General features: G+C 50.0%; 1 protein-coding gene across 7 annotated transcripts in view; it reads left to right on the top strand.

Annotated features, from left to right (window-relative positions):
• The first annotated feature begins 571 nt into the window (after positions 1–571).
• Positions 572–12,075, top strand: part of TMEM248 (transmembrane protein 248) — a 30,501-nt gene continuing 18,997 nt past the window's right edge. For 2 of the 7 annotated variants that reach the window (XM_027862065.1, XM_027862064.1), the window contains exons 1-3: positions 572–643; positions 1,472–1,550; positions 10,157–10,199. The gene's annotated coding sequence lies outside the window, so the exon portion shown is untranslated. Of the gene's footprint in view, positions 644–1,417; positions 1,551–7,462; positions 7,539–10,156; positions 10,200–12,075 lie in introns of those variants that run through there. The other 5 variants (XM_027862063.1, XM_027862068.1, XM_027862066.1 and 2 more) reach the window with 4 other exon arrangements.

The raw sequence follows: 12,075 nt of genomic DNA on the forward strand, positions 1-12,075 counted from the left end.
TGAGGCTCAAACGGGATGCTCTTTGGAAACTGCGCTTACTCAGCACAGCGCTTACACGCAGCAGGCGCTGCATTGTGTAGTGTGCTTATTCTCTTCCCCTTGCTGCAGGGCATACAGTAGGAGCTTAATAAATGGGTATGCACGGTTCGCGCGTCCACAGCGCTGGGGTTGAGACTCCCGGCCAGCTCAAGGCGAGGATGCCTGAGCTACGCAGGCGGCCCCGCCTTCGGCTTCACTCGGTCGTCGGCCATTGGCCAGAGCACCCCAGACCCCGCCCCGCCCCACCCACCCACTCCTCCCCGCCGCGGCTTCGCGCGACCGAGGAGTCTTGTTTCTGCCCGGCCGCCGTCGGGGCCGGTCGGGGTCGGAGGTCACGGCGGCGTGGTTACCCGGAAACTGCCGCGGCCCAGAGCCGGAGCCGGAGCGGCGGCGTCTGGGACGGAGGCGGCGGCCGCGGCCTGGGCCTGTCAGCGTCCCGGGGTCCCGGAGCGGAGCGGGGAGCGACAGTCAGGAGCGGGCCGGGGGGAGAATGGTGCAGAGCGGCCCGGCGCCCGCGCCCGCCCCGCTGCCGCCGCCGCTGCTGCTGCGTGTGAGCGCGGCCCGTTAGCGGAGCCTCCCGCCCGGCCCGGCCCGGCGGCGTAGGGTGAGCGGCCCGGGCCCGGGAGCGGGGCGGCGGGGGGGGGCGGGGCGCGCTGGGAGGTCGTCCTCTCCCCCCACACGCGAGGGGGAGGGCCGGGGGCGGCCACGTGTCCGCCCTCCAGAGCCGGGGGGACCCCAGCCCCGCCCTGCCCCCTGTTCTCACTCTGAGGAAACTGAGGCCTGCCCTCCTCCGTCGGTCCGGCCTCCCTGCCCTCCCGGTGTGTAGAGCAGCCAAGTGACATTTCTCGGGGGGCACGAGGTGCCCCTCGCCCCCCTCGTCTGGGGGCCCCTTGTTTTACTTGGCATCGCCACCGGAATCTCGGGGTGCCCGAGCGCCAGCCCGCCCCTTTCCGGCCAAGAGCAAAGAGGCGAGGAGGGGGTCGGCGGCGTCAGCGGGGCAGGGGTCCGGAGGGTTTCTGGGTCTGGGCCTTTGCTTTCCCTCTTGAGAGTTCACTGACCACGTTGCAGACCCGAGGTCAGGGGAGGAAGGGACTGAGGGTCTGAGGGCAGAAAGACAATCCCTAGTCTGGGGGCGGGGGGCGCTGCCCTCATGGGGGAGGGGCGAGGCTTCCCCCCCAGCTTCTCCTTGTTTGTGATGACGTCTGCAGAGTCTCTAAGGTAGCCCCTTCCCCTGCCTCTGGATTTAGTAATGAAAACTTTTTACGAAGCTGGTGTCCCCCCAAGGACCGCTGGTAAAGCGAGGTCCAGGTGGCCGCTGGCGGTGGACAGAATGCCCTGCCCATCTAGTGGCCGAAGGAGGGGTCAGCTGCTGTCCAACTGCTGCCCGCCGCCTCCATCTCACACTCGGTGTTGTGTTGGACCTCCTCTGCAGACACCTTCGGCAGGGAAGATCACACATTCCTCTTGAGAGACGTAACCCTCTGGATCTGGTCACCACTTGCATTTCAGAGGTGAGTCCCGGGATTGTGTGGGAAAGACAGCTTCCGTCTGGTGCCCTGGCCTTGGTTAGCTGGGTGGCTGCGGCTCAGACTTTTTCCTCCCCAGTTTTCTCCCTGACATAAGGGTCCCAATGGTAGTAAAAACTTTTAGGAGCACACATTTGCGCTGCATGAGAAGAGCTGCTCTCTTTTCAGCAGTGAGACTGTATTGTAGGTGGTCAGTCTGCACCTGGTTCCCCTCAGCCTTGCGTGAGAATGGAGAATGGATGCTCTCCAGGGCTCCGGCGGACCCTTAGCTCAGAGGCTCTGCAGGTGAAGGGCCCTTGTGCCCTGTGCCTTTCTGTAGAATGGTGAGACCATACCTTGGGCACACCTAACTTGACATTTTGTAACTTGGGGGTTCTGGCTAGTGCCTATGAGGCAGTAGGTGGTGGAAAGCGGTGCTTAGCTGGTTTTAAGGATGATGAAAAAGGAAGCAATTGCTGCCCTCTCTTCTAATAATCAGAAAGTTTAATTTGGTCCCTGGGAGTGTGAGCTGCAGCATTTGTGGTTGGGTTGAGGGAGTGAAACTAGGGCCATCTTTGCAGTAGCTACCCCTGAGGGCTGAAAAGTTCTTTGTTGTCTGCAGCCCAATAATTTCTCTAGTCGCCTCAGCCTCAGTGCTGTTCATCTGGACCGGTGTTCTTGGAGGTGCTTTGAAATGAAGAGCACCCTGGAATTGTTGGTGATTACAATAATGGGGGATCATGGGAACAGTCTGTTTCCGGGCTCTGCTTGCTTTTCGGTGCCCTTCCCTTCTGTTCCTTTTCTCTGTTATTTTTCAGTTCTGTACTCAGGAACAGGAGCAAACAGAACCCAGAGCTCCTTTGCCACATCCTGTTTCCTTCACTAAGTTTTGCTTGTGATTCAGTCTGGGTGTTGGTCAGGGTCTCAAACAGTCTTAAAATTCTCATGAAAAAGTTTGGAGAAGAGCCTTCATCTTGATGCTGTGGGATCGGCACCGTGGTCAGCGTCTTTTAATAGGTTACTATAACCTAAGCTGGCGTTCTCTCGAATGTCTTTATCAAGGCACTCATTAAATAAGCAGCAGCATTCGTTTAGCCTTTTCATCCCTCTAAAAAGATGGAAATTTGATCAGCTTCGGGTACCTGAGGCCCTGGACACTTGTGTGGTCGACAGATGTGACCTTTCAGTTTGCGTTCTGTTCCCAGGCATCTCTCCTGTGGTCCATGCTAACATTCGATTAAGCAGTGGGTCGCTAGTCTTTAATAACACAGCGCTACCTTTTCCACACTTTGAAAAAATGTGGCCTTGAGCTTGCACAGCAGAAGCTCCTTGCCGAGTTTGCTGGCCTTTCTCAGCCTGTCGTCCTGCTCAGAGGCAGCAGCTCCTCCTGCTAAATTCCAGAATGTTCCAGGCTCTTCTCACTGTCTGTAGTTTAAATCCTTGGGACTTTATGGCCCTGGCAGCAGGCGCCAGAAGGAATTGTGCTCTTTACACTGGAAGGAATTCATGGGGTCATGGGATGAAAAGATAGATGGAAGGGAAACCCAAGGTCATCTCCTATAATCCCCTGACCTTGTAGATGACTTCCCAGATCAGGCTTCTGACTCAGGACTTGTGACTCCCAGCTGTGCCCTCTCTGAATGACCGCCTCACCTTTGTAGATGACCTCAGGCATCCTTGAGGCAGAGGAAACCAGGGACGGGAGGTTACCCAGGGAGGAGGCGGGGGTGGAGCCAGCGTCCCCCAAATCCAGAGAGAGAGAGAGAGAGAGAGAGAGGGAGAGAGAGAGTGTGTGTGTGTGTGTGTGTGTGCGCGCGCGCGCGTGCACACGCGCGCATATACACTCAAGCGCCACTGTCCCTTCTTCCTCCCCAGGTGGCACAAGGCCAGGGTTGTGCTGCACCCAGCCCAGTAGATGTTAGGGACCAAAAGGTCTTCTTGGCCAACTCCCTTATTTTTTATAAATGAGGAAACTGAGGCCAGAGAAGGGAGGTGACTTCCTCCTCCCCAGGCTAAATAAATGCTTGTTGAATGAATCAGTGGGTGGTTACTGGCCCTCTAGCTGCTAATGTTGTTTTGGATACCTTGGGGCAGTAACATTTTATCCTCTTCCCTCCCTTGTCCCTCCTTCCCACTGTGGCCAAGCTGAAGTGGTCCAGTGAGTCACAAGTTACAGCCAGCCACACCTGTTAAGTTGGGGGTTGAGCATTTGCTGGCACTGATTTTCAGCGCAGTTCATAGAGTTTGGGCACAGAGAGTCCTTGCCCTTGGAAGTTAATGCCAGTTCCCACTTGGGCCAGGCACTTGGACTGGCACTAGCCCAGCACAGTGAAGTGTAAGCTCCCTGAAGGCAGGCTCTATTTTCCACCTCTTGTTTCCTGGGACCTAATGTAGCCTAGGGCCTTGCCCAGCAAGCACCGAGTAGGTGCTTAATTATGCCTGTTGGACTGGATCGCCTTGTAGCGCCCCAGGAAGGTGTGCTCACTCTGCTTAGGACTGCCACCAAGTGCAGAGGGAGGTCACCATGTCTGTCTTTGGGGTGGATTAGGTTACAAATAAGCCTTGTTCTTCTGGATGTGGGTGTGGTTGTGAGGTTTGTTTTTGTTTTTGTTTTTGTTTTTATCCCCAGCATTGCTTTCAGATGGGATTTTGGTTGAGTTTATTTGTTTTTGGGAGCATTTGGCTTTCCCATTCTCTTGGGGCAGCCAGCCTGGGGTGGCAGTGCCAGGTCTGTGTTCAGACAGCGTGTAGAAGGCGCTCCTCTGTGAAAAGCCCCTTCGCCTCCTCTCCTGGGCCTGCAGAGTGACCTGTTCTCTTTTCCGCATGTTTTTGGGCTTCCTCATCTTCGGCTGATGGGCTGAAGCTGCAGAACAGGTGGAATTATTTGGGGATGACCTGTCCCGTTTGATTGACATGACGTGCTGTGGTTATTTCAGTAGTGCGCCGCCAAGTTGGGTGGGGAAGGCGTTTCTTCTTTCTGTTGCCATTTTTATTGACTTCACGGGATAGTGACGTAATGAACTTTGCAACCATTTTTTTTCCTTGTGACGTTGAAGATTGGGCCATTGGCTAAAGCAGCAATTTATTTTTTAAACCTTCCGTAAACACCCTGAAATATTGTTAGGTTGTCGAATAATTCAAGAAGTAAGGGCTGGGGATGTTTAGGACAAGAGGTTTGCTTAAAATTTCTTGAGATTCCCCCCCCCCCCAAGTTTTAAAGCTGCTAATGTGCAGTTTTGATGCCTCACCAGTGCAATTAAATCCACTGGAGCTGCTCCATTTTCATTTCTTTTTAAGATGTGTGTTAAACATGTGCTTATGAGTGAGCTTTGCAGAACTGATTTCCCCTAAGAGTGGAGAAATCTCCTTTGAGCTGAATGGCAGTTTTGTAACAGCTTATAGTCCTCGGAGCTGCCTAGATCATAAAGGGGACCTGAGGGCATCCAGGACCCAAAGAGACCCCGAATCTGGCCTCTGCTCTGTCGATGAGTAACCGGATGGCAAGTGACCTTGGACAAGTCATTTGCCTCTTCCTCTCAGTATTGTTCTCTTTAATATAAGGAGGCTGGACTAGGTGACCTCAGTCACAAGCCTTTTCCAGAGTTACTGTTCTGTGATTCTAAATGAAAAATGCTTGGGAAGAGGCTTGCAGGAGTTTAGTTGTTTTCCATTGTGTCTGACTCTTCATGACCCCATTTTGGGGTTTTCTTGGCAAAGATCCTGGAGTGGTTTGCCATTTTCTTCTCCAGCTCATTTGACAGATGAGGAAACTGAGGCAAACAAGTTGAAGTGACTTGCCCAGGGTCACATAGCTAGTAAGTGTCTGAGACCAGAGTCGAACTCATAAAGAGGGGTCTTCTTGACTCCAAGCCCAGCGCTCTATCCACTGCACCACCAAGCTGCCTGTGGGAGATGAGTTCCTCCATAATTCAGTTCAACACACATTCAATAAACAAGCTGGGCTTAGTCAGGAGAGCCATTAAATCCAGAGAGCTCTTCTAAAATTCCTGATTTTATATTTGAAGGTGGGCCCCGAGTTGAATGCTAGCTGAGATGTTCGCTGTTAGTGCAGTCAGGCTTCAGATCATTTGTTAGATTTAATTTAGCAGTACTGGACTTGACACCCAAGGCTGTCCCTTTGGAGGGACCTTATCCTTCCATTTACACCCTTTCTTTAGTGTTTTCGGATTCTTCCTCAGCTCCCTTCTGGTTTTTTACATTCTCAGGTCTTCTCTGCCTCATTAGTGTCTCCGGTTACCCATCTCAGCATAGTGTTGTCTCTCCTCCCCTCTGCTGTCACATTTCTCTGCCTTCATTCCCTTGCCCTACGTTCCAGGCTTCACTCCTGGGTCCTGTCTCTGTCGCATTGTTAGAAGTGCTGTTTGACGGTACCAGTGGCTTCCTACAGGCCATCCTCAGAGACCTTCTTTTAGTGGTCATCTTTCTTAACCTTTTAGCAGCATCTGACCACCGTCTTCTGGAAGCCCTCTTCCATTTACTCCGGTGACCTCCTATCACAGGTCTTATTTTGCCTCTGCCTTTTGCCTTTGACCTTTGACCTTTGTTTTGTCAGCCCTGGAATCTTGGGTTAGGAGGGGACTCTGTTGGGCATTTAGTCCAGTCCCTGTGGAATGATGAATATCATGTTACATTATCCCCCTAATCTGTTTGAGACCTCTAGTGACAAGGAACTCAATCAGAATAATTGGGAGGGAGGCACGGTTTTCCTGACCTGTGGTTTCATCTGGTATAGGAGGGGCTCTCACTGAGAAACTTCCCAAGGCAGGTCAGCAGCTGCTCTGTGGCCTGGGAGTCTGAGAGTTGTCTCGGGGCCCTGAGATGGGATTCAAATGCAAACTTCATTCCAAGGTTAATGGTCTGGTCCACCATGATGTGCCCCACCATCTCTAGAAGTAGCCCACTGCTCCACTTTTAGTTGTTAGGAAATTTTTCCTTTATATTGAACAGAAATCTGCCCCGTGTAACTTATACCCATTTGTCCTCGGTAGCTCTCTGGAAACCAGCAGAGGAGTAAGCATAATGAACCAGGAGACCTGGGTTTGAATTTCATCTTGGAAAGTTAACCAAGTCACTGAAAGCTCACAGTGCCTCAGTTTCCCCATCTGTAACATGAGGATAATATTTTAATTACATTTTTATTACCTCTCAGAGTTGTAAGAAAAGCAAATATTTTGCCAACTTTAAAGTGTTGTGTACATATGAGTTCTCATAAGTAGGACAAGTTTTGTCTTTCTTCCATGTGATATTTGAAGGCTACAGTCATGTGTTTACTCCCTATCCCCTCCCATCTTTTCCAGATTAATCATCCCAATTTTCTTCAGTAATAGTGATAACTGACATTTACATTATCAGTCAGTCACTAGACATTTATTAAGTGTCTACTATGTGCCAGTTTGCTAGGAGGCACAGTGAATAGAGTGATGGGCCTGGAGTTGGGAAGATTCCTTTTCCTTAGTTCAAATCTGACCTCAGGCACTCGCTCGCTGTGTGACCCTGGGCAAGTCACTTAACCATTGTTTCAATTCCTCATGTGTAAAATGAGCTAGAGAAGGAAATGACAAACCACTTGAGCATCTCTGCCAAGAAAACCCCAAAGCGGAGTCACAATGAGCTAGACCTGGTTTAAAACAGCTGAACAACAGATGTGCTAGGCACCGTGCTAAGTTCTGAGGATACAGAAAGAGGCAAAAGACAGTCCTTGCTCTCACGCAGCTTATGATTTACTAGGGACGACAACAAGCAAATATCTACAGATGAGCTATGTGCAGGATAATTAGGAAGGAATTAAGAAAAGGGAGGCACCAGAATTAAGAGGGGTTGGGAAAGGCTTACTGTAGAAGGTGGGGGTTTTGTTGGAACTTAAAGGAAGCCAGTAGGCAGAGATGAGGAGGGATGGAAGACACCTCAGGAAAATACCAAGAGATCCTTGTTGTTTAAGGATCAGCCGGGAGGCCAGAGTCACTGGATCAAAGGGTACGTGTCAGGGAGTAGGGTGTGAGAAGACTGGAAAGGTTGTGGAGGGTTTGGAATGCCAAGCAGAACGCTTTATAGATGCTCCTGGAGGCAATGGGAAGCCTCTGGAGTTTGAGTAGAAGGTTCCATGGCCAGACTTGAGCTTTAGGAAAATCACTAGTGGCCGAATGGAGGATGGATTAGAGAAGGATGAGGTGACCAGGGTCTGCTTCAGGGTGGGGGCTGTGTCAGAGGAGAGAAGATGCTGCAAAGGTGAAATCCACAGGCCTTGGCAAGAGCTTGGATACGCAGGTGAGAGAGTGAGGGGTCAGAGATCACCCTGGGTTGTGAGCCTGAGGGACTGGAGGGGGATGGCATTGCATGAGTTCCTTTGTCTGCCTCGATGCTCCTGCCATCCAGGAGAGTGTCATGAGCTTAAGATCCCTACTCAGGTGATCTGCCTTAATTCACTTTACCTCGAGCCCTCAGTATCTGTCTCTGAAGAATGGGGGAATTGGACTAAAGGACCACTAAGGCCTCTTCTGGCTCCAGCTGTCTGTGTTTCTGCTGCTTAACTTGTGACTGGGGCACTCCTGTTGAGCTCTCCTGAGTGTCCCTCTTCATATAAACTCATTTAGCTGGGGCAGCAGGGTGCTGTGGAGAAGGAGCCCTGACCGGCTTCAAATCCTGCCTCCGACACTTTCTGCCTGTGTGACTTAACCTCCCTGGGCCTCAGATTCCACCACGAAATAATGTCTGGATCCTTCTAGCCCTAAATCTATGGTCTTGTTGTTCCGTAACTTGTACAGTCAGGTCTTCAAATTCAAGTTCCTCACACACACACACACGTACATGCAGACATGTACACGCACACACATACATGCACACACACACATACATGCAGTTAAATATTCATCTTGTTAGCTTCGGCCCTCCAGCAATACACTGTGTAGCTCGTTGTAGATATTCATTCTGTTATTTGGTATAGTAGCAATCAATCCTTCCCTGCTTTATGTCGTCTTCATATTTGATAAGCAGGCCATCGGTGCCTTAAATATGTGTCTTTTATAAATGTGTTGAATAGAACAGGGTGACAGACGGACACATACCCCAAGTTTTCCGTCATTCTCCACTGGGCTCTAGGAACGTCTTGGGTAGTGGGGCTCCACGTGAGTTGAGGGAGAGCATGGGGGCAGAATTGACAGGCCCTGGCCCCAAAGATCCAATGAGGACTTTCTTCGAGCTCGCTTCAGTCCATTAATCGACCCTTTGTGATCTGGGTGTTGAACTGGGTCCTGCTGCTTTTCCCTGCGCTATCATCGGGCCCACATCTCTCCGTCTTGTCTGCAAGGATGAACAACAACAAGGATGCTATGGGTGACTTTGATCACATGCCTTGATGAAATTCAGGCACACTTAATCCATGACAGTCCTTGTTTATTAACTGTCAAAAATGGAAATGGGGCTAATACAATGTGACTTGCTCCTAGTGACTGCTTCCCCCTAAGTCCTTCATTTCTTCTTTTTAATAATTCATCTCACAGTTTTGCCTGGAATTGAAGTCAAGTTTGCCAGTCTAGTTTAAAGTACCTGCCTTAGAATCTCTGGGTGCCAGAAGTGACCTCAGTGGCCCCCTGGCACCACTCTCTCATTTTACAGAGAAAGGCCAGGAGCGGTTGAGTGACTCAGCTGCGGTGCCACAGGGCAGCAGTGCTGTGAGTCTCACCTCAATCCTTGGATTCCAAATGCTGCATCTTTCTCTAACATTCTGCCTTCTCGAGAAAATCCAGATAGCGTTCATTGGTCCTTCCCTAATAATTCCTGCCCCCATTGAACTCTCTTTGTAACAAAGAGAAACAAAACGAACTCATTTCCACTGTGTCTTGTCAGTGGGTGAAGACTTTCTCCCACTGTAGTCCCCTGCCCCTCTCTGGAAAGGAGCAAGGTTTCTTTGACTTCTGAAGTCAGGTTGGATGGTGACATTAGTCTGAATTGTGATCTGATTGCATCCCGGTTTCCTTCATGTACCTGTGCTCTTGGTTCTGCCTTCCTCGATCTGCTTTCAGTTCATGTGAAGCTTCCCTAGCTTCTCAGCTTTGGACAGGACTGTCTTCTTTCTTCATCTTTTTTTACTTCTTTATTTCTTTTTAGTTTTCAGCATTCACTTCCATAAGGTTTTGAGTTCTAAATTTTCTCCCCATTCCCAAGATAATGTGCAGTCTGATATAGGCTCTACATATACATTCATATTAAACGTATTTTCACATTATTCATGTTGTAAAGAAGAATTAAAACTAATGGGAAATACCATGAGAAAGAAGAAACCAAAAAAAGAGAGAGAGAGAGCAAATAACGTGCTTCGACCTGCATTCAGACTCCGTGGCTCCGTCTCTCCATCATACGTCCCTGGAGCTGTCCTGGATCCTTGCAGAGTCTGGCAAAGTCAGTCGTTGCGCAGTGTGGCTGTTACTGTGCCCAGTGTTCTCCTGGTTCGTGTCAATCTCTCCAGGGTTCTCTGACTTCTTTCTTCATCTGCAGATGTTGCATGAATCCAGCCGTTCTCCTATTGCTGCACGGGTGGGCTCTCCCTCATCTCTGGTTTCGGTTTGCTCACCACCATTTTGTTCTCTTTTTCCCAGTCAGAAGAGACTGAAGAAAAACCGGAGCCAAACCTGGCATCGAGTAAGTTCTCCTTTCCCCTTGTCCATTCTTGCCTGGCCCTTCTTTGCTCTGACCTTCTGCCTCCAGCAAAGTTCTTAAAAAGGCCCTTTTCTTGCCTTTTGCATTGATTATACAGCTCAGCATCTCTCAGGCCTTCCAGCTGCCTTTCCACAAATGGAACCTTCCCTTGTGACAGAGAAAGACAACTGAGCAGAAATGTCTGATAAAGGCAGTGCCCCCACCTGCCTCCATGTGGGCAGACTTCTGTCCTCACTCTCAGGCCCCTTCCAGAACCTCTGCCAAGAAGAGGGGCCTAGGTTCCCTTGGCTTTTCCTCTAAGTGTCTTTTCATTGACATTATTGAGTGCTTGCATCCATTTTCCTCTACGATGGCCTTTGTGATTCGATGTTAGTGTTTCCCGTGTTCCTCATGATTGTCCTTTCTTACTGCGCACTACCAGTGTGCTATTGCACTGGTCAGTGATCATTTTTTAGCCATTCCCTAGTCAGCGGGCATCCACTTTCCCCTAGATTTTTGCTCCTGAGAAAAGCCCTGCTGGATATTTTGGTATATGTTGGACCTTTGTTTTTCTATTTCAAATTTTCTTGGTGTGTGTATGGATTGCTGGGTCCGTGCGAATGTGGCTGAATTAGTCTTTTTGCCTGCGTAATGCCAAATTTATATTCACGGTGGTTGGACTAATCCATGGGCCCATCCTGAACCAATATTCTCTATTTAAATAACATTTTATTGATATCTTTTGTTGTGACATCATCTACATTTTCCAGTGTATCTCCAGCTCCACCGTTTCCTGGAGAGCCATCCCATATATAAAAGGGCAGGGGGAGGGGGCGGAGATTCCAGCACAATAAATCAGCATCAAGAAGAAGTCTGCTATGATGTGTGGTGTTCAATGAGTCATTAACCCCCCCACCCCCCCAGCAAAGAAGGAGGGGACAGGGTTCTCCCATCTCTTCTTTTTTGATTGTCGTATTGGGGTGTTCTTTCCACTTCGCTTTGTATCCATTCGTATAAGTCTCTCTGTACTTCTCTGTATTCATCGTGTTTGTTGTTTTGCGCAGTGCGGCAATATTCATGTGCCATAGCTTGTTTAGCCATTGCAGTGTTGCTTAGGTGTCTGGTTGTACAATGGATAGAGCCCTGGGCCTAGAGTCAAGAAGGCCCGAGTTCAAATCTGGCCTCAGCCACTTATTAGCTGTGTGATCTTGGGCATGTCCCTCTCTCTGTCTCAGTTTCCTCATCTGATCTGTAAAATGTAGACCAGAACAACACCGGCCTCCCAAGGCTGTTGTGAAAATCCAATGAGATAATACTTGTAAAGGGCTTCACCTGGCACATAGTAGGTGCTATATGAATGCTTATTTCCTCCTTCCCTCCCTCCCCTCATTCTCCAGGCAATGGGCATCTATTTTTTTTTTTCCCTAGTTCTTTACTACCACAAAAAATCGCTACATAGAATGCTGGGGGTGGGGTAGGGAATGGACCTTTATTTTTGTTATTGATCTCCTTGGGGATATTTGAACGAATGAAAAGGCTGTTTGCCAGGCACTGTGCTAAGCCTTGGTGATATCAAAGCAAACAAACAAGATGGTCTCTTCCCTCCACAGGAGAAGGGGCCTCCTAAAGGGGAGCTAGAAACTGAGGTGGGAAAAGAGGTCAGAGATGGGAGGTTCCCATGGGCCTTGTTCCAGGGAGGATGAGATGTAAGCTCACCTGGCAAAGTCTGTGCTCCAGGTGACTCAGTGCACAGCCCTTCAAGGGGAAGAGTGTATCGAGAGCAGGTCTGGACATGGCCCTGAAGGAGTGGAAGCTTTGGGCTGACAGGTGTCGACATTCGCTCACTTCATTGGCATAATAGAATGGTTGGATTTAGCAC

Source organism: Vombatus ursinus, unplaced genomic scaffold, assembly GCF_900497805.2.
Source record: "Vombatus ursinus unplaced genomic scaffold, bare-nosed wombat genome assembly UNPS02014768.1, whole genome shotgun sequence".
NCBI lineage: Eukaryota > Metazoa > Chordata > Mammalia > Diprotodontia > Vombatidae > Vombatus > Vombatus ursinus.